Source organism: Scophthalmus maximus, chromosome 15, assembly GCF_022379125.1.
Source record: "Scophthalmus maximus strain ysfricsl-2021 chromosome 15, ASM2237912v1, whole genome shotgun sequence".
NCBI classification, from domain to species: Eukaryota; Metazoa; Chordata; class Actinopteri; order Pleuronectiformes; family Scophthalmidae; genus Scophthalmus; species Scophthalmus maximus.
In genome coordinates, this window is record NC_061529.1 from 2202111 (window position 1) to 2221157 (window position 19047).

Consider the following 19047-nt stretch of genomic DNA (forward strand, 5'->3'; position numbering starts at 1 on the left):
TGTTTTCTCAGTCGGTCAGTGAATTATTTTGTCTATAAAAAAATAACAAATAAATTAATTCACAATCAAGGAAAACCTGCACAATTGTCACATTTGAGAAGCTTGAACCTTGAAACGTTTTTTGGACTTTTTGCTTGAAAAATATTTCAGACAATTTGATAAAACAGCTGCCGTTCCACATGTTCTGATGAAGAGCGTTGACGCCTCGAGGCTCCGCCCGTGTGTCTGACTGTTTGACGTGGTTAACTGTGGCCGTGTGATTAATAGCTTCTGGCCTTTCCGGGGCAAAAGCAGAAAAGCAGCGTGACACTGGTTCTATTCACTATTCACAGCCTCAACATTGGTTTCTATTGATCCCGATTCCTCGACCTCAACAGCGTGACCTCATCCAGGAACCAGAACCTGAACCGAACATTAACCACAGTGGTGGCGAGTCAGGAAGCGGGCTCACACGAGTGGTGTGCTTCATAAGGCGCTGACAAATTAATCGCTCTGTTGTTCAGCCTCAGGGACCAGGAACCAGTTTCCCTAATGATTTCCATCAATTGTTGATGTGCTGCTTCCCCGTCTCTGACGTTTCCTCAACGCTCTTTTTTTCATAGAAATTATATTTATACACTCAGTTGGAAGTGTATTGTTACACCTGACCAGAACAGATGCAGTCTAATAAAACAGGCCTGCGACACATTTTTCTCATTAAACCTCTTTCTGCTTGGTTTTTAGGCTTCCACTTTTTTCTTGGCGGTGTGGCGAACTCTACAGAGAAACCCTGTCTGATCGGGTTATTGATCAATGAATTTTTAGTCCAACATTTTGGAAACACATTGTTTTTGTCTTTTCCTTCCGATAATGAGAAGATCAATACCACTTCAATGTTTGTTCGGAGACAAGATGTGATTTGCCTAAATGTTTAAAGCTCACTTTCAATTCTTTTCTCTTTTTTTTTTACAATTGATAATATCTATCTATCCAGAATTTTCGATCTCTTGCTATAGTTCCATTTTACCAATTTTTTTTATTACTTTTTCTTTTTTCCCCTTAGCTTTTGTACCAAAGAATGCAAAATGTTGTTGATGAAGATCATGGGATACAACCAGAAGCCCCCCAACAGCCTTTACAGAATCATAATACCGATTTACTTGTCAGACATCAGACTGTGCATGTGAAGACTAGTGTAGATACAGTATCCTTGTGATTACATTTCTGTCCACTATGTTTTAATATTTTAGTATTTCCTTTCAGTGATAACATTTTCACAAAAAGGTTCTTGTTTTATGTTTTCCTGCAGCATCTCTTTCCACAATGTCACAAGAACTGTGTTGGTCACTGTGACATGCAAACCCTGTGTTGAGCAAATCATCAGTGGTGCAAAAACAGAGTGAGGCCAAATAAAAAGTGAAAGTGTCTCTGCTCAAACTTGCACCAGGGAAAGATAAGCAGATGAAAACAAGAAGTAGCAGAGACCACAACGAACGCAAGTATTACGAGTGGAAACATGTGACAACTGATGAAACAGAGAAATTATAAGGTATTTCATTATTCACTGCAGATGGTTTCAGTTTTACAGCTGGGAAAGTTTCTTTGTTTGTCAAGATGTTTGGTTGGAGGAGGTTTGTCTCTCTGTGTCACCACGAGTAAGAGTGCAGATCTCCAGACATAAGGACATGAGAAAACATTGGACTCAACCCAAGACTACCAAGAGAAATGTGTTTCTAAAGAGTTTGGTTTTGCTGCCCACGATGAAGAGTGAAGATATTTCCTTCAGAGCAGGAATCTGGTGGAAAGACTCTGTTTCTTCTCCACTGTTGATGATTGTTCAGTGTTTCTGAATGAGACACTGATGGAGGAAACATGTTCTGAGTGGTCAGATACTGGTTATAAATGATGTGAACTTCATAAACAGGTCATTGTTCCATGTAACACAGAAAATACCCAACATGTTTCAGGCTGGTTTAAATGAAAATTAACAGGCAAAATGTTGTGTGCAGGATTGATTGAGGGAATCATCTGGTGGTGTTCGTTATTATTTGAAGATTTGAATTAAAAAATAAGAAAATTGAGATTTGAGATGAAAGTGATTGTAGGATTTTTTTGTTCCTGAATAACAGCAATAATGGTCCATGTCTGTTAAACGATGAGATCAAATGAATCGCTTAACTACTATAACAATAATAAAGTAACTTAAACTTTAAAAAAAAACAAAAAAAAAACATGATTATTGTTGGTTGTTACAATCAGTATCTGACCACTCAGAACATGTTTCCTCCATCAGTGTCTCAGTCAGAAACACTGAACAATCATCAACAGTGGAGAAGAAACAGAGTCTTTCCACCAGATTCCTGCTCTGAAGGAAACATCTTCACTCTTCATCGTGGGCAGCGAGACCAAACTCTTTAGAAACACATTTCTCAAGTCAACAACTAAAGAAATGATCCCTGAAAGTATAGTCTTGGTTTGGTTTGACTGTTTCTCTGTGTCTTATATCTACAGACGTGGACTTTTACTCATGGTTCATCTCCTGTAACTCAGGAGGACAAACCTCCTACAATCACAGCGTTAAACTAGTTAGAAATAATAAATATGTTTCGTAACTAAGATATTTGGATCTATAACTAATAAGAACGACAAACCTCCTACAATCACAGCAACCAGGAGTAAAGGTCCACGTCTGTAGATATAAGACACAGAGAAACAGTCAAACCAAACCAAGACTATACTTTCAGGGATTATTTCTTTAGTTGTTGACTTGAGAAATATGTTTCTAAAGAGTTTGGTCTCGCTGCCCACGATGAAGAGTGAAGATGTTTCCTTCAGAGCAGGAATCTGGTGGAAAGACTCTGATTCTTCTCCACTGTTGATGATTGTTCAGTGTTTCTGACTGAGACACTGATGGAGGAAACATGTTCTGAGTGGTCAGAAACTGATAAAAACTCAGTAGTAGGTGAATTTCCATATCACATCCCAATCTTCTTGAAGGTCTTATCTTTATTTTGTTAATAGTTAAACTTTTTTCTCACACTGCCAACTATGAATTCACCATCATGAGTGAAAAACCCATGAACGATTTTTTAAGTTATATCTCTAGATCCCTAAGTTGTGAATTATATCTATTAGTTCTATCAAGTTTCACCACGGAAATGTTTCTCTCCAAACATGTGAGTGGTCATCTATTGGTAGAAATTTGTTGTTGCCAAATCTTTGTGCAATATCTTACTCTTCTTTTGAAGAGACAACCAAGAACAACCAACATGTGACAACAAAAATAAAACGTTCTTCTTAGTTTTAGATCTAAATATGTAAGTTGTGAAACTTTTATTATTTCTAACTAGTTTAACGGTGCTGAAGTTTCTCTCCACAAAAACAGATGATGAAGTTTGAGATGAAGCTGTGATTGTAGGAGGTTTGTCCTCCTGAGTTACAGGAGTTAAACCATGAGTAAAGGTCCACGTCTGTAGATATAAGACACAGAGAAACAGTGAAACCAAACCAAGACTATACTTTCAGGGATCATTTCTTTAGTTGTTGACTTGAGAAATGTGTTTCTAAAGAGTTTGGTCTCGCTGCCCACGATGAAGAGTGAAGATGTTTCCTTCAGAGCAGGAATCTGGTGGAAAGACTCTGTTTCTTCTCCACTGTTGATGATTGTTCAGTGTTTCTGACTGAGACACTGATGGAGGAACCATGTTCTGAGTGGTCAGATACTGAATTAAACAAATATCAATCATGTCACAATTTCTTGTGTCCTTAACACAAATTTCACTGTTGGGACATTTTTGAGTTTAGAAGTTCACTGAATCTCACGTAGGAATATTATTTTTTTAAACAGTTTGGGAAGACTTATCAAACTCTGTTTTACACTAACATGTTCTCAGTATTACAATAAAAACCAAAATACATCTACATATGCACATATATATGAGTGGATTTGCAAGATCTATGTATCGTATAGTTTTTCATTTTGTTAATACTAACAACTATTTATTATTGCATCTGAAAACTCACAAAAACAAAAAAAATCGGAAAAACACAGTTGTTTTTTTCCTTGTGGACAAAGAGAGACTCTGCTTATGGCTTTTACAACACATTAATTTGGTTCAAACCAAAGAAAAGTTGTAGAAGTTTAATTTTTCACTGATTGTAGGAGGTTTGTCCTCCTGAGGTACAGGAGTTAAACCAGGAGTAAAGGTCCATGTCTGTAGATATAAGACAGAGAAACAGTCAAACCAAACCAAGACTATACTTTCAGGGATTATTTCTTTAGTTGTTGACTTGAGAAATGTGTTTCTATAGAGTTTGGTCTCGCTGCCCACGATGAAGAGTGAAGATGTTTCCTTCAGAGCAGGAATCTGGTGGAAAGACTCTGTTTCTACTCCACTGTTGATGATTGTTCAGTGTTTCTGACTGAGACACTGATGGAGGAAACATGTTCTGAGTGGTCAGAAACTGATAAAAACTCAGTAGTAGGTGAATTTCCATATCACATCCCAATCTTCTTGAAGATCTTATCTTTATTTTGTTAATAGTTAAACTAAGTTGTGAATTATATCTATTAATTCTATCAAGTTTCACCACGGAAATGTTTCTCTCTTAACATGTGAGTTGTCATCTATTGGTAGAAATTTGTTGTTGCCAAATCTTTGTGCAATATCTTACTCTTCTTTTGAAGAGACAACCCAGAACAACCAACATGTGACAACAAAAATAAAACGTTCTTCTTAGTTTTAGATCTAAATATGTAAGTTGTGAAACTTTTATTATTTCTAACTAGTTTAACGGTGCTGAAGTTTTTCTCTCCACAAAAACAGATGATGAAGTTTGAGATGAAGCTGTGATTGTAGGAGGTTTGTCCTCCTGAGTTACAGGAGTTAAACCATGAGTAAAGGTCCACGTCTGTAGATATAAGACACAGAGAAACAGTCAAACCAAACCAAGACTATACTTTCAGGGATCATTTCTTTAGTTGTTGACTTGAGAAATGTGTTTCTAAAGAGTTTGGTCTCGCTGCCCACGATGAAGAGTGAAGATGTTTCCTTCAGAGCAGGAATCTGGTGGAAAGACTCTGTTTCTTCTCCACTGTTGATGATTGTTCAGTGTTTCTGAATGAGACACTGATGGAGGAAACATGTTCTGAGTGGTCAGATACCGCATAAAACAAATATCAATCATGTCACAATTTCTTGTGTCTTTAAGACATATTTTACTGTTGGGACATTTTTGAGTTTAGAAGTTCACTGAATCTCACATAGGAATATTATTTTTTAAAACAGTTTGAGAAAACTTATCAAACTCTGTTTTACACTAACATGTTCTCAATATTACAATAAAAATCAAAATACATCTACATTTGCAAGATACTGGTTATGAGAAAAATATATATATTTTAAATAATTATAAACTTTATCATTTCATAGCAGCGTAACATTTTTTTTTCTTGCTGAATTTTGGTCCAAAGGTATTTACAACTTTTAATATGTTTGAAAAAATGCATTTTCTTAATATCGACATTTTTCTTGTTTGTCTCATTTTCATTCTTTAAAGAAATATTTTTTTCAACCATTTTGTTCTCCATCATTTCTGCTGGATGTGTCCAACACATTCAAATCTAGGATTCTGCAAAACCAGATCTTATGTATGAACATTGATCCAAGTCATCTTTAGATCTTTTTGAAAGACAGGGGACATTTTCTGCAGAGACAAGCATACATTAGTGACAACTAAAATAAATATTCTTCTTAGTTAATGATGCTGATATTTAAGTAATGAAACATATTTATTTTTTCTAACAAGCTGCTGAAGCTTTTATCTCCACAAAAACAGATGATGAAGTTTGAGATGAAGCTGTGATTGTAGGAGGTTTGTCCTCCTGAGTTACAGGAGTTAAACCATGAGTAAAGGTCCACGTCTGTAGATATAAGACACAGAGAAACAGTCAAACCAAACCAAGACTATACTTTCAGGGATCATTTCTTTAGTTGTTGACTTGAGAAATGTGTTTCTAAAGAGTTTGGTCTCGCTGCCCACGATGAAGAGTGAAGATGTTTCCTTCAGAGCAGGAATCTGGTGGAAAGACTCTGTTTCTACTCCACTGTTGATGATTGTTCAGTGTTTCTGACTGAGACACTGACGGAGGAAACATGTTCTGAGTGGTCAGATACTGATTGAAACTCAGTAGTAGGTGAATTTCCATATCACATCCAAATCTTGTTGAAGGTTTTACCTTTATTTTGTTAATAGTTAAACTTTTTTCTCAAACTGCCAACTATGAATTCAACATCATGAGTGAAAAACCCCAGAACGATTAGCCAAGTTATATCTCTAGATCCCTAAGTTGTGAATTATATCTATTAGTTCTATCAAGTTTCACCACGGAAATGTTTCTCTTATAACATGTGAGTGGTCATCTATTGGTAGAAATTTGTTGTTTCCAAATCTTTGTGCAATATCTTACTCTTCTTTTGAAGAGACAACCAAGAACAACCAACATGTGACAACAAAAATAAAACGTTCTTCTTAGTTATGGATCTAAATATGTAAGTTGTGAAACTTTTATTATTTCTAACAAGTTTAACGGTGCTGAAGTTTTTCTCTCCACAATTACAGATGATGAAGTTTGAGATGAAGCTGTGATTATAGGAGGTTTGTCCTCCTGAGTTACAGGAGTTAAACCATGAGTAAAGGTCCACGTCTGTAGATATAAGACACAGAGAAACAGTCAAACCAAACCAAGACTATACTTTCAGGGATCATTTCTTTAGTTGTTGACTTGAGAAATGTGTTTCTAAAGAGTTTGGTCTCGCTGCCCACGATGAAGAGTGAAGATGTTTCCTTCAGAGCAGGAATCTGGTGGAAAGACTCTGTTTCTTCTCCACTGTTGATGATTGTTCAGTGTTTCTGACTGAGACACTGATGGAGGAAACATGTTCTGAGTGGTCAGAAACTGATAAAAACTCAGTAGTAGGTGAATTTCCATATCACATCCCAATCTTCTTGAAGATCTTATCTTTATTTTGTTAATAGTTAAACTAAGTTGTGAATTATATCTATTAATTCTATCAAGTTTCAGCACGGAAATGTTTCTCTCTTAACATGTGAGTTGTCCTCTATTGGTAGAAATTTGTTGTTGCCAAATCTTTGTGCAATATCTTACTCTTCTTTTGAAGAGACAACCAAGAACAACCAACATGTGACAACAAAAATAAAACGTTCTTCTTAGTTTTAGATCTAAATATGTAAGTTGTGAAACTTTTATTATTTCTAACTAGTTTAACGGTGCTGAAGTTTTTCTCTCCACAAAAACAGATGATGAAGTTTGAGATGAAGCTGTGATTGTAGGAGGTTTGTCCTCCTGAGTTACAGGAGTTAAACCATGAGTAAAGGTCCACGTCTGTAGATATAAGACACAGAGAAACAGTCAAACCAAACCAAGACTATACTTTCAGGGATCATTTCTTTAGTTGTTGACTTGAGAAATGTGTTTCTAAAGAGTTTGGTCTCGCTGCCCACGATGAAGAGTGAAGATGTTTCCTTCAGAGCAGGAATCTGGTGGAAAGACTCTGTTTCTTCTCCACTGTTGATGATTGTTCAGTGTTTCTGACTGAGACACTGATGGAGGAACCATGTTCTGAGTGGTCAGATACTGAATTAAACAAATATCAATCATGTCACAATTTCTTGTGTCCTTAACACAAATTTCACTGTTGGGACATTTTTGAGTTTAGAAGTTCACTGAATCTCACGTAGGAATATTATTTTTTTAAACAGTTTGGGAAGACTTATCAAACTCTGTTTTACACTAACATGTTCTCAGTATTACAATAAAAACCAAAATACATCTACATATGCACATATATATGAGTGGATTTGCAAGATCTATGTATCGTATAGTTTTTCATTTTGTTAATACTAACAACTATTTATTATTGCATCTGAAAACTCACAAAAACAAAAAAAATCGGAAAAACACAGTTGTTTTTTTCCTTGTGGACAAAGAGAGACTCTGCTTATGGCTTTTACAACACATTAATTTGGTTCAAACCAAAGAAAAGTTGTAGAAGTTTAATTTGTCACTGATTGTAGGAGGTTTGTCCTCCTGAGGTACAGGAGTTAAACCAGGAGTAAAGGTCCATGTCTGTAGATATAAGACACAGAGAAACAGTCAAACCAAACCAAGACTATACTTTCAGGGATTATTTCTTTAGTTGTTGACTTGAGAAATGTGTTTCTATAGAGTTTGGTCTCGCTGCCCACGATGAAGAGTGAAGATGTTTCCTTCAGAGCAGGAATCTGGTGGAAAGACTTTGTTTCTACTCCACTGTTGAGGATTGTTCAGTGTTTCTGACTGAGACACTGATGGAGGAAACATGTTCTGAGTGGTCAGAAACTGATAAAAACTCAGTAGTAGGTGAATTTCCATATCACATCCCAATCTTCTTGAAGATCTTATCTTTATTTTGTTAATAGTTAAACTAAGTTGTGAATTATATCTATTAATTCTATCAAGTTTCACCACGGAAATGTTTCTCTCTTAACATGTGAGTTGTCATCTATTGGTAGAAATTTGTTGTTGCCAAATCTTTGTGCAATATCTTACTCTTCTTTTGAAGAGACAACCCAGAACAACCAACATGTGACAACAAAAATAAAACGTTCTTCTTAGTTTTAGATCTAAATATGTAAGTTGTGAAACCTTTATTATTTCTAACTAGTTTAACGGTGCTGAAGTTTTTCTCTCCACAAAAACAGATGATGAAGTTTGAGATGAAGCTGTGATTGTAGGAGGTTTGTCCTCCTGAGTTACAGGAGTTAAACCATGAGTAAAGGTCCACGTCTGTAGATATAAGACACAGAGAAACAGTGAAACCAAACCAAGACTATACTTTCAGGGATCATTTCTTTAGTTGTTGACTTGAGAAATGTGTTTCTAAAGAGTTTGGTCTCGCTGCCCACGATGAAGAGTGAAGATGTTTCCTTCAGAGCAGGAATCTGGTGGAAAGACTCTGTTTCTTCTCCACTGTTGATGATTGTTCAGTGTTTCTGACTGAGACACTGATGGAGGAACCATGTTCTGAGTGGTCAGATACTGAATTAAACAAATATCAATCATGTCAGAATTTCTTGTGTCCTTAACACAAATTTCACTGTTGGGGCATTTTTGAGTTTAGAAGTTCACTGAATCTCACGTAGGAATATTATTTTTTTAAACAGTTTGGGAAGACTTATCAAACTCTGTTTTACACTAACATGTTCTCAGTATTACAATAAAAACCAAAATACATCTACATTTGCACATATATATGAGTGGATTTGCAAGATCTAGGTATCGTATAGTTTTTTATTTTGTTAAAACGTAACATCTATTTATTATTGCATCTGAAAACTCACAAAAACAAAAAAAAATCATAAAAACACAGTTGTTTTTTTCCTTGTGGACAAAGAGAGACTCTGCTTATGGCTTTTACAACTCATTCATTTGGTTCAAACCAAAGAAAAGTTGTAGAAGTTTAATTTGTCACTGATTGTAGGAGGTTTGTCCTCCTGAGTTACAGGAGTTGAACCAGGAGTAAAGGTCCATGTCTGTAGATATAAGACACAGAGAAACTGTGAAACCAAACCAAGACTATACTTTCAGGGATCATTTCTTTAGTTGTTGACTTGAGAAATGTGTTTCTAAAGAGTTGGTCTCGCTGCCCACGATGAAGAGTGAAGATGTTTCCTTCAGAGCAGGAATCTGGTAGAAAGACTCTGTTTCTTCTCCACTGTTGATGATTGTTCAGTGTTTCTGACTGAGACACTGATGGAGGAAACATGTTCTGAGTGGTCAGATACTGGTTATGAGAAAAATATATATGTTTTTTAATAATTATAAACCTAATTACTACATAGCAGCGTAACATTTTTTACTTGCTGAATTTTGGTCCAAAGGTATTTAGAACTTTTAATGTTTAAAAAAATGCATTTTCTTAATATTGACATTTTTCTTGTTTGTCTGAATTTCATTCTTTAAAGAATTTTTTTTTCAACCATTTTGTTCTCCATCATTTCTGCTGAATGTGTCCAACTCATTCAAATCTAGGATTCTGCAAAACCAAATCTTATGTATGAACATTGTTCCAAGTCATCTTTTTGAAAGACGCGGGACATTTTCTGCAGAGCCAAGCATACATTAATGACAACACAAAATAAATCTTCTTCTTAGTTAATGATGTTGATATTTAAGTAATGAAACATATTTATTATTTCTAACAAGCTTTACGCTGCTGAAATTTTTCTTTCCACAAAAACAGATGATGAAGTTTGAGATGAAGCTGTGATTGTGGGAGGTTTTTCCTCCTGAGTTACAGGAGTTGAACCATGAGTAAAGGTCCACGTCTGTAGATATAACACACAGAGAAACAGTGAAACCAAACCAAGACTATACTTTCTGGGATCATTTCTTTAGTTGTTGACTTGAGAAATGTGTTTCTAAAGAGTTTGGTCTCGCTGCCCACGATGAAGAGTGAAGATGTTTCCTTCAGAGCAGGAATCTGGTGGAAAGACTCTGTTTCTTCTCCACTGTTGATGATTGTTCAGTGTTTCTGACTGAGACACTGATGGAGGAAACATGTTCTGAGTGGTCAGATACTGATTGAAACTCAGTAGTAGGTGAATTTCCATATCACATTCAAATCTTGTTGAAGGTTTTATCTTTATTTTGTTAATAGTTAAACTTTTTTCTCAAACTGCCAACTATGAATTCACCATCATGAGTGAAAAACCCCAGAACGATTTGCTAAGTTATATCTCTAGATCCCTAAGTTGTGAATTATATCTATTAGTTCTATCAAGTTTCACCACGGAAATGTTTCTCTTATAACATGTGAGTCGTCATCTATTGGTAGAAATTTGTTGTTTCCAAATCTTTGTGCAATATCTTACTCTTCTTTTGAAGAGACAACCAAGAACAACCAACATGTGACAACAAAAATAAAACGTTCTTCTTAGTTATGGATCTAAATATGTAAGTTGTGAAACTTTTATTATTTCTAACAAGTTTAACGGTGCTGAAGTTTTTCTCGGCACAATTACAGATGATGAAGTTTGAGATGAAGCTGTGATTGTAGGAGGTTTGTCCTCCTGAGTTACAGGAGTTAAACCATGAGTAAAGGTCCACGTCTGTAGATATAAGACACAGAGAAACAGTCAAACCAAACCAAGACTATACTTTCAGGGATCATTTCTTTAGTTGTTGACTTGAGAAATGTGTTTCTAAAGAGTTTGGTCTCGCTGCCCACGATGAAGAGTGAAGATGTTTCCTTCAGAGCAGGAATCTGGTGGAAAGACTCTGTTTCTTCTCCACTGTTGATGATTGTTCAGTGTTTATGAATGAGACACTGATGGAGGAAACATGTTCTGAGTGGTCAGATACCGCATTAAACAAATATCAATCATGTCACAATTTCTTGTGTCTTTAAGACATATTTTACTGTTGGGACATTTTTGAGTTAAAAGTTCACTGAATCTCACATAGGAATATTATTTTTTAAAACAGTTTGAGAAAACTTATCAAACTCTGTTTTACACTAACATGTTCTCAATATTACAATAAAAATCAAAATACATCTACATTTGCAAGATACTGGTTATGAGAAAAATATATATATTTTAAATAATTATAAACTTTATCATTTCATAGCAGCGTAACATTTTTTTTTCTTGCTGAATTTTGGTCCAAAGGTATTTACAACTTTTAATATGTTTGAAAAAATGCATTTTCTTAATATCGACATTTTTCTTGTTTGTCTCATTTTCATTCTTTAAAGAAATATTTTTTTCAACCATTTTGTTCTCCATCATTTCTGCTGGATGTGTCCAACACATTCAAATCTAGGATTCTGCAAAACCAGATCTTATGTATGAACATTGATCCAAGTCATCTTTAGATCTTTTTGAAAGACAGGGGACATTTTCTGCAGAGACAAGCATACATTAGTGACAACTAAAATAAATATTCTTCTTAGTTAATGATGCTGATATTTAAGTAATGAAACATATTTATTTTTTCTAACAAGCTGCTGAAGCTTTTATCTCCACAAAAACAGATGATGAAGTTTGAGATGAAGCTGTGATTGTAGGAGGTTTGTCCTCCTGAGTTACAGGAGTTAAACCATGAGTAGAGGTCCACGTCTGTAGATATAAGACACAGAGAAACAGTCAAACCAAACCAAGACTATACTTTCAGGGATCATTTCTTTAGTTGTTGACTTGAGAAATGTGTTTCTAAAGAGTTGGTCTCGCTGCCCACGATGAAAAGTGAAGATGTTTCCTTCAGAGCAGGAATCTGGTGGAAAGACTCTGTTTCTACTCCACTGTTGATGATTGTTCAGTGTTTCTGACTGAGACACTGATGGAGGAAACATGTTCTGAGTGGTCAGATACTGATTGAAACTCAGTAGTAGGTGAATTTCCATATCACATCCAAATCTTGTTGAAGGTTTTACCTTTATTTTGTTAATAGTTAAACTTTTTTCTCAAACTGCCAACTATGAATTCAACATCATGAGTGAAAAACCCCAGAACGATTAGCCAAGTTATATCTCTAGATCCCTAAGTTGTGAATTATATCTATTAGTTCTATCAAGTTTCACCACGGAAATGTTTCTCTTATAACATGTGAGTGGTCATCTATTGGTAGAAATTTGTTGTTTCCAAATCTTTGTGCAATATCTTACTCTTCTTTTGAAGAGACAACCAAGAACAACCAACATGTGACAACAAAAATAAAACGTTCTTCTTAGTTATGGATCTAAATATGTAAGTTGTGAAACTTTTATTATTTCTAACAAGTTTAACGGTGCTGAAGTTTTTCTCTCCACAATTACAGATTAGGAAGTTTGAGATGAAGCTGTGATTGTAGGAGGTTTGTCCTCCTGAGTTACAGGAGTTAAACCATGAGTAAAGGTCCACGTCTGTAGATATAAGACACAGAGAAACAGTCAAACCAAACCAAGACTATACTTTCAGGGATCATTTCTTTAGTTGTTGACTTGAGAAATGTGTTTCTAAAGAGTTGGTCTCGCTGCCCACGATGAAGAGTGAAGATGTTTCCTTCAGAGCAGGAATCTGGTGGAAAGACTCTGTTTCTTCTCCACTGTTGATGATTGTTCAGTGTTTCTGAATGAGACACTGATGGAGGAAACATGTTCTGAGTGGTCAGATACTGGTTATGAGAAAAATATATATTTTTTAAATAATTATAAACCTTATTATTACATAGCAGCATAACATTTTTTACTTGCTGAATTTTGGTCCAACGGTATTTAGAACTTTAAATATTTGAAAAAATGCATTTTCTTAATATTGACATTTTTCTTGTTTGTCTGATCTCCTTCTTTAAAGAAATTTTTTTTTTCAACCATTTTGTTGTCCATCATTTCTGCTGAACTTGTCCAACTCATTCAAATCTAGGATTCTGTAAAAAAAAACCTTATGTATGAACATTGTTCCAAGTCATCTTTAAATCTTTTTGAAAGACGGGGGACATTTTCTGCAGAGACAAGCATACATTAGTGACAACTAAAATAAATATTCTTCTTAGTTAATGATGTTGATATTTAAATAATGAAACATATTTATTTTTTCTAACAAGCTGCTTAAGTTTTTCTCTCCACAAAAACAGATGATGAAGTTTGAGATGAAGCTGTGATTGTAGGAGGTTTGTCCTCCTGAGTTACAGGAGTTAAACCAGGAGTAAAGGTCCATGTCTGTAGATATAAGACACAGAGAAACAGTCAAACCAAACCAAGACTATACTTTCAGGGATCATTTCTTTAGTTGTTAACTTGAGAAATGTGTTTCTAAAGAGTTTGGTCTCGCTGTCCACGATGAAGAGTGAAGATGTTTCCTTCAGAGCAGGAATCTGGTGGAAAGACTCTGTTTCTTCTCCACTGTTGATGATTGTTCAGTGTTTCTGACTGAGACACTGATGGAGGAAACATGTTCTGAGTGGTCAGATACTGAATTAAACAAATATCAATCATGTCAGAATTTCTTGTGTCCTTAACACAAATTTCACTGTTGGGACATTTTTGAGTTTAGAAGTTCACTGAATCTCACATAGGAATATTATTTTTTCAAACAGTTTGGGAAGACTTATCAAACTCTGTTTTACACTAACATGTTCTCAGTATTACAATAAAAACCAAAATACATCTACATATGCACATATATATGAGTGGATTTGCAAGATCTATGTATCGTATAGTTTTTCATTTTGTTAATACTAACAACTATTTATTATTGCATCTGAAAACTCACAAAAACAAAAAAAATCGGAAAAACACAGTTGTTTTTTTCCTTGTGGACAAAGAGAGACTCTGCTTATGGCTTTTACAACACATTAATTTGGTTCAAACCAAAGAAAAGTTGTAGAAGTTTAATTTGTCACTGATTGTAGGAGGTTTGTCCTCCTGAGGTACAGGAGTTAAACCATGAGTAAAGGTCCATGTCTGTAGATATAAGACACAGAGAAACAGTGAAACCAAACCAAGACTATACTTTCAGGGATCATTTCTTTAGTTGTTGACTTGAGAACTGTGTTTCTAAAGAGTTTGGTCTCGCTGCCCACGATGAAGAGTGAAGATGTTTCCTTCAGAGCAGGAATCTGGTGGAAAGACTCTGTTTCTACTCCACTGTTGATGATTGTTCAGTGTTTCTGACTGAGACACTGATGGAGGAAACATGTTCTGAGTGGTCAGACACTGATTGAAACTCAGTAGTAGGTGAATTTCCATATCACATCCAAATCTTGTTGAAGGTTTCATCTTTATTTTGTTAATAGTTAAACTTTTTTTCTCACTCTGTCAACTATGAATACAACATCATGAGTGAAAACCCCAAAACAATGTCCTAAGTAATATCTCTAGATCCCTAGGTTGTGAGTTATATCTATTAGTTCTATCAAGTCTCACAACGGAAATGTTTCTCTCCAAACATGTTGTGAGTGGTCATCTATTGGTAGAATTTTGTTGTTTCCAAATCGTTGGCCAATATCTTACTTTTCTTTTGAAGAGACAACCATGAAAAACCAAGATGTGACAACAAAAAGAAAACGTTCTTATTAGTTATGGATCTAAATATGTAAGTTGTGAAACTTTTATTATTTCTAACTAGTTTGACGGTGCTGAAGTTTTTCTCTCCACAAAAACAGATGATGAAGTTTGAGATGAAGCTGTGATTGTAGGAGGTTTGTCCTCCTGAGTTACAGGAGTTAAACCAGGAGTAAAGGTCCACGTCTGTAGATATAAGACACAGAGAAACAGTGAAACCAAACCAAGACTATACTTTCAGGGATCATTTCTTTAGTTGTTGGCTTGAGAAATGTGTTTCTAAAGAGTTTGGTCTCGCTGCCCACGATGAAGAGTGAAAATGTTTCCTTCAGAGCAGGAATCTGGTGGAAAGACTCTGTTTCTACTCCACTGTTGATGATTGTTCAGTATTTCTGATTGAGACACTGATGGAGGAAACATGTTCTGAGTGGTCAGAAACTGATAAAAACTCAGTAGCAGGTGAATTTCCATATCACATTCAAATCTTGTTGAAGGTCTTATCTTTATTTTGTTAATAGTTAAACTCTTTTCTCAAACTGCCAACTATGAATTCACCATCATGAGTGAAAAACCCCAGAACGATTTCCTAAGTTATATGTCTAGATCCCTAAGTTGTGAATTATATCTATTAGTTCTATCAAGTTTCACCACGGAAATGTTTCTCTCTTAACGTGTGAGTGGTCATCTATTGGTAGAAATTTGTTGTTGCCAAATCTTTGTCCAATATCTTACTCTTCTTTTGAAGAGACAACCAAGAACAACTAACATGTGACAACAAAAATAAAACATTCTACTTAGTTATAGATCTAAATATGTAAGTTGTGAAACTTTTATTATTTCTAACAAGTTTAACTGTGCTGAAGTTTTTCTCTCCTCAGTTACAGAATAGGAAGTTTGAGATGAAGCTGTGATTGTAGGAGGTTTGTCCTCCTGAGTTACAGGAGATGAACCAGGAGTAAAGGTCCACGTCTGTAGATATAAGACGCAGAGAAACTGTGAAACCAAACCAAGACTATACTTTCAGGGATTATTTCTTTAGTTGTTGACTTGAGAAATGTGTTTCTAAAGAGTTTGGTCTCGCTGTCCACGATGAAGAGTGAAGATGTTTCCTTCAGAGCAGGAATCTGCTGGAAAGACTCTGTTTCTTCTCCACTGTTGATGATTGTTCAGTGTTTCTGACTGAGACACTGATGGAGGAAACATGTTCTGAGTGGTCAGATACCGCATTAAAAAAATATCAATCATGTCACAATTTCTTGTGTCCTTAAGACAAGTTTTATTGTTGGGACATTTTTGAGTTTAGAAGTTCACTGAATCTCATGTAGGAATATATATTTTTTTTTTTTGAAGTTTGGGAAAACTTATCCAACTCTGTTTTACACTAACATGATCTCATTATTACAATAAAAATCAAAATACATCTACATTTGCAAGATACTGGTTATGAGAAAAATATATATTTTTTAAATAATTATAAACCTAATCATTACATAGCAGTGTAACATTTTTTTTCTTGCTGAATTTTGGTCCAAAGGTATTTAGAACTTTTAATATGTTTGAAAAAATGCATTTTCTTAATATCGACATTTTTCTTGTTTGTCTCATTTTCATTCTTTAAAGAAATATTTTTTTCATCCATTTTGTTCTCCATCATTTCTGCTGGATGTGTCCAACTCATTCAAATCTAGGATTCTGCAAAACCAGATCTTATGTATGAACATTGATCCAAGTCATCTTTAGATCTTTTTGAAATACGGGGGACATTTTCTGCAGAGACAAGCATACATTAATGACAACTAAAATAAATCTTCTTCTTAGTTAATGATGTTGATATTTAAGTAATGAAACATATTTATTATTTCTAACAAGCTTTACGCTGCTAAAGTTTTTCTCTCCACAATTACAGATGATGAAGTTTGAGATGAAGCTGTGATTGTAGGAGGTTTGTCCTCCTGAGTTACAGGAGTTAAACCATGAGTAAAGGTCCACGTCTGTAGATATAAGACACAGAGAAACAGTCAAACCAAACCAAGACTATACTTTCAGGGATCATTTCTTTAGTTGTTGACTTGAGAAATGTGTTTCTAAAGAGTTTGGTCTCGCTGTCCACGATGAAGAGTGAAGATGTTTCCTTCAGAGCAGGAATCTGGTGGAAAGACTCTGTTTCTACTCCACTGTTGATGATTGTTCAGTGTTTCTGACTGAGACACTGATGGAGGAAACATGTTCTGAGTGGTCAGATACTGATTGAAACTCAGTAGTAGGTGAATTTCCATATGCCATCCAAATCTTGTTGAAGGTCTTATCTTTATTTTGTTAATAGTTAAACTTTGTTCTCAAACTGCCAACTATGAATTCACTATCATGAGTGAAAAACCCGAGAATGATTTGCTAAGTTATATCTCTAGATCCCTGAGTTGTGAATTATATCTATTAGTTCTACCAAGTTTCACCACGGAAATGTTTCTCTCCAAACATGTGAGTGGTCATCTATTGGTAGAAATTTGTTGTTGCCAAATCTTTGTGCAATATCTTACTCTTCTTTTGAAGAGACAACCAAGAACAACCAACATGTGACGACAACAATAAAACATTCTACTTAGTTATAGATCAAAATATGTAAGTTGTGAAACTTTTATTATTTCTAAGAAGTTTAACGCTGCTGAAGTTTTTCTCTCCACAATTACAGATTAGGAAGTTTGAGATGAAGCTGTGATTGTAGGAGGTTTGTCCTCCTGAGTTACAGGAGTTAAACCATGAGTAAAGGTCCACGTCTGTAGATATAAGACACAGTGAAACAGTCAAACCAAACCAAGACTATACTTTCAGGGATCATTTCTTTAGTTGTTGACTTGAGAAATGTGTTTCTAAAGAGTTTGGTCTCGCTGCCCACGATGAAGAGTGAAGATGTTTCCTTCAGAGCAGGAATCTGGTGGAAAGACTCTGTTTCTTCTCCACTGTTGATGATTGTTCAGTGTTTCTGACTGAGACACTGATGGAGGAAACATGTTCTGAGTGGTCAGATACTGATAAAAACAAATATCAATCATGTCACAATTTCTTGTGTCCTTAACACAAATTTTACTGTTGGGATATTTTTGAGTTTAGAAGTTCACTGAATCTCACGTAGGAATATTATTTTTTTAAACAGTTTGGGAAGACTTATCAAACTCTGTTTTACACTAACATGTTTTCAGTATTAAAATAAAACCCAAAATACATCTACATATGCACATATATATGAGTGGATTTGCAAGATCTAGGTATCGTATAGTTTTTTATTTTGTTAATACATAACATCTATTTATTATTGAATCTGAAAACTCACAAAAACACAAAAAAAAATCGTAAAAACACAGTTGTTTTTTTCCTTGTGGACAAAGAGAGACTCTGCTTATGGCTTTTACAACACATTCATTTGGTTCAAACCAAAGAAAAGTTGTAGAAGTTTAATTTGTCACTGATTGTAGGAGGTTTGTCCTCCTGAGGTACAGGAGTTAAACCAGGAGTAAAGGTCCACGTCTGTAGATATAAGACACAGAGAAACAGTCAAACCAAACCAAGACTATACTTTCTGGGATCATTTCTTTAGTTGTTGACTTGAGAAATGTGTTTCTAAAGAGTTGGTCTCGCTGCCCACGATGAAGAGTGAAGATGTTTCCTTCAGAGCAGGAATCTGGTGGAAAGACTCTGTTTCTTCTCCACTGTTGAGGATTGTTCAGTGTTTCTGATTGAGACACTGATGGAGGAAACATGTTCTGAGTGGTCAGATACTGAATCAAACAAATATCAATGATGTCACAATTTCTTGTGTCCTCAACACAAATTTTATTGTTGGGACATTTTTGAGTTTAGAAGTTCACTGAATCTCACGTAGGAATATATATTTTTTTTAAAGTTTGGGAAAACTTATCAAACTCTGTTTTACACTAACATGTTCTCAGTATTACAATAAAAACCAAAA

At 35.1% G+C, this 19047-nt stretch overlaps 22 non-coding genes and 1 pseudogene across 22 annotated transcripts; 22 read left to right on the forward strand and 1 right to left on the reverse strand.

The window, feature by feature from the left end:
• Positions 1–1675: 1675 nt before the first annotated feature.
• On the forward strand, positions 1676–1865 carry LOC118286847 (annotated as a pseudogene).
• Positions 1866–2244: 379 nt separating this feature from the next.
• LOC118286838 lies at positions 2245–2451 on the reverse strand. The gene has a single exon (XR_004785511.2). It is a non-coding gene; the product is annotated as a small nucleolar RNA U3 (small nucleolar RNA).
• A 256-nt stretch (positions 2452–2707) lies between these two features.
• LOC124849378 lies at positions 2708–2914 on the forward strand. Its single transcript, XR_007029797.1, has one exon. It is a non-coding gene; the product is annotated as a small nucleolar RNA U3 (small nucleolar RNA).
• A 574-nt stretch (positions 2915–3488) lies between these two features.
• On the forward strand, positions 3489–3695 carry LOC124849380. The gene has a single exon (XR_007029799.1). It is a non-coding gene; the product is annotated as a small nucleolar RNA U3 (small nucleolar RNA).
• Positions 3696–4230: 535 nt separating this feature from the next.
• LOC124849382 lies at positions 4231–4437 on the forward strand. The gene has a single exon (XR_007029801.1). It is a non-coding gene; the product is annotated as a small nucleolar RNA U3 (small nucleolar RNA).
• A 492-nt stretch (positions 4438–4929) lies between these two features.
• On the forward strand, positions 4930–5136 carry LOC124849384. Its single transcript, XR_007029803.1, has one exon. It is a non-coding gene; the product is annotated as a small nucleolar RNA U3 (small nucleolar RNA).
• Positions 5137–5941: 805 nt separating this feature from the next.
• LOC118286843 lies at positions 5942–6148 on the forward strand. The gene has a single exon (XR_004785515.2). It is a non-coding gene; the product is annotated as a small nucleolar RNA U3 (small nucleolar RNA).
• A 576-nt stretch (positions 6149–6724) lies between these two features.
• Positions 6725–6931, forward strand: LOC124849385. The gene has a single exon (XR_007029804.1). It is a non-coding gene; the product is annotated as a small nucleolar RNA U3 (small nucleolar RNA).
• Positions 6932–7423: 492 nt separating this feature from the next.
• Positions 7424–7630, forward strand: LOC118286834. The gene has a single exon (XR_004785507.2). It is a non-coding gene; the product is annotated as a small nucleolar RNA U3 (small nucleolar RNA).
• Positions 7631–8167: 537 nt separating this feature from the next.
• On the forward strand, positions 8168–8374 carry LOC124849383. The gene has a single exon (XR_007029802.1). It is a non-coding gene; the product is annotated as a small nucleolar RNA U3 (small nucleolar RNA).
• A 492-nt stretch (positions 8375–8866) lies between these two features.
• Positions 8867–9073, forward strand: LOC124849381. The gene has a single exon (XR_007029800.1). It is a non-coding gene; the product is annotated as a small nucleolar RNA U3 (small nucleolar RNA).
• A 539-nt stretch (positions 9074–9612) lies between these two features.
• On the forward strand, positions 9613–9818 carry LOC124849376. Its single transcript, XR_007029795.1, has one exon. It is a non-coding gene; the product is annotated as a small nucleolar RNA U3 (small nucleolar RNA).
• Positions 9819–10407: 589 nt separating this feature from the next.
• LOC124849377 lies at positions 10408–10614 on the forward strand. Its single transcript, XR_007029796.1, has one exon. It is a non-coding gene; the product is annotated as a small nucleolar RNA U3 (small nucleolar RNA).
• Positions 10615–11190: 576 nt separating this feature from the next.
• LOC124849375 lies at positions 11191–11397 on the forward strand. Its single transcript, XR_007029794.1, has one exon. It is a non-coding gene; the product is annotated as a small nucleolar RNA U3 (small nucleolar RNA).
• An 804-nt stretch (positions 11398–12201) lies between these two features.
• On the forward strand, positions 12202–12407 carry LOC124849379. Its single transcript, XR_007029798.1, has one exon. It is a non-coding gene; the product is annotated as a small nucleolar RNA U3 (small nucleolar RNA).
• Positions 12408–12983: 576 nt separating this feature from the next.
• On the forward strand, positions 12984–13189 carry LOC118286853. Its single transcript, XR_004785524.2, has one exon. It is a non-coding gene; the product is annotated as a small nucleolar RNA U3 (small nucleolar RNA).
• A 589-nt stretch (positions 13190–13778) lies between these two features.
• Positions 13779–13985, forward strand: LOC118286837. Its single transcript, XR_004785510.2, has one exon. It is a non-coding gene; the product is annotated as a small nucleolar RNA U3 (small nucleolar RNA).
• Positions 13986–14522: 537 nt separating this feature from the next.
• On the forward strand, positions 14523–14729 carry LOC118286876. The gene has a single exon (XR_004785545.2). It is a non-coding gene; the product is annotated as a small nucleolar RNA U3 (small nucleolar RNA).
• A 579-nt stretch (positions 14730–15308) lies between these two features.
• Positions 15309–15515, forward strand: LOC118286841. Its single transcript, XR_004785513.2, has one exon. It is a non-coding gene; the product is annotated as a small nucleolar RNA U3 (small nucleolar RNA).
• Positions 15516–16091: 576 nt separating this feature from the next.
• On the forward strand, positions 16092–16298 carry LOC118286846. The gene has a single exon (XR_004785518.1). It is a non-coding gene; the product is annotated as a small nucleolar RNA U3 (small nucleolar RNA).
• An 815-nt stretch (positions 16299–17113) lies between these two features.
• LOC118286839 lies at positions 17114–17320 on the forward strand. The gene has a single exon (XR_004785512.2). It is a non-coding gene; the product is annotated as a small nucleolar RNA U3 (small nucleolar RNA).
• Positions 17321–17896: 576 nt separating this feature from the next.
• LOC118286833 lies at positions 17897–18103 on the forward strand. The gene has a single exon (XR_004785506.1). It is a non-coding gene; the product is annotated as a small nucleolar RNA U3 (small nucleolar RNA).
• Positions 18104–18644: 541 nt separating this feature from the next.
• On the forward strand, positions 18645–18850 carry LOC118286842. The gene has a single exon (XR_004785514.2). It is a non-coding gene; the product is annotated as a small nucleolar RNA U3 (small nucleolar RNA).
• The last annotated feature ends 197 nt before the right edge of the window (positions 18851–19047 follow it).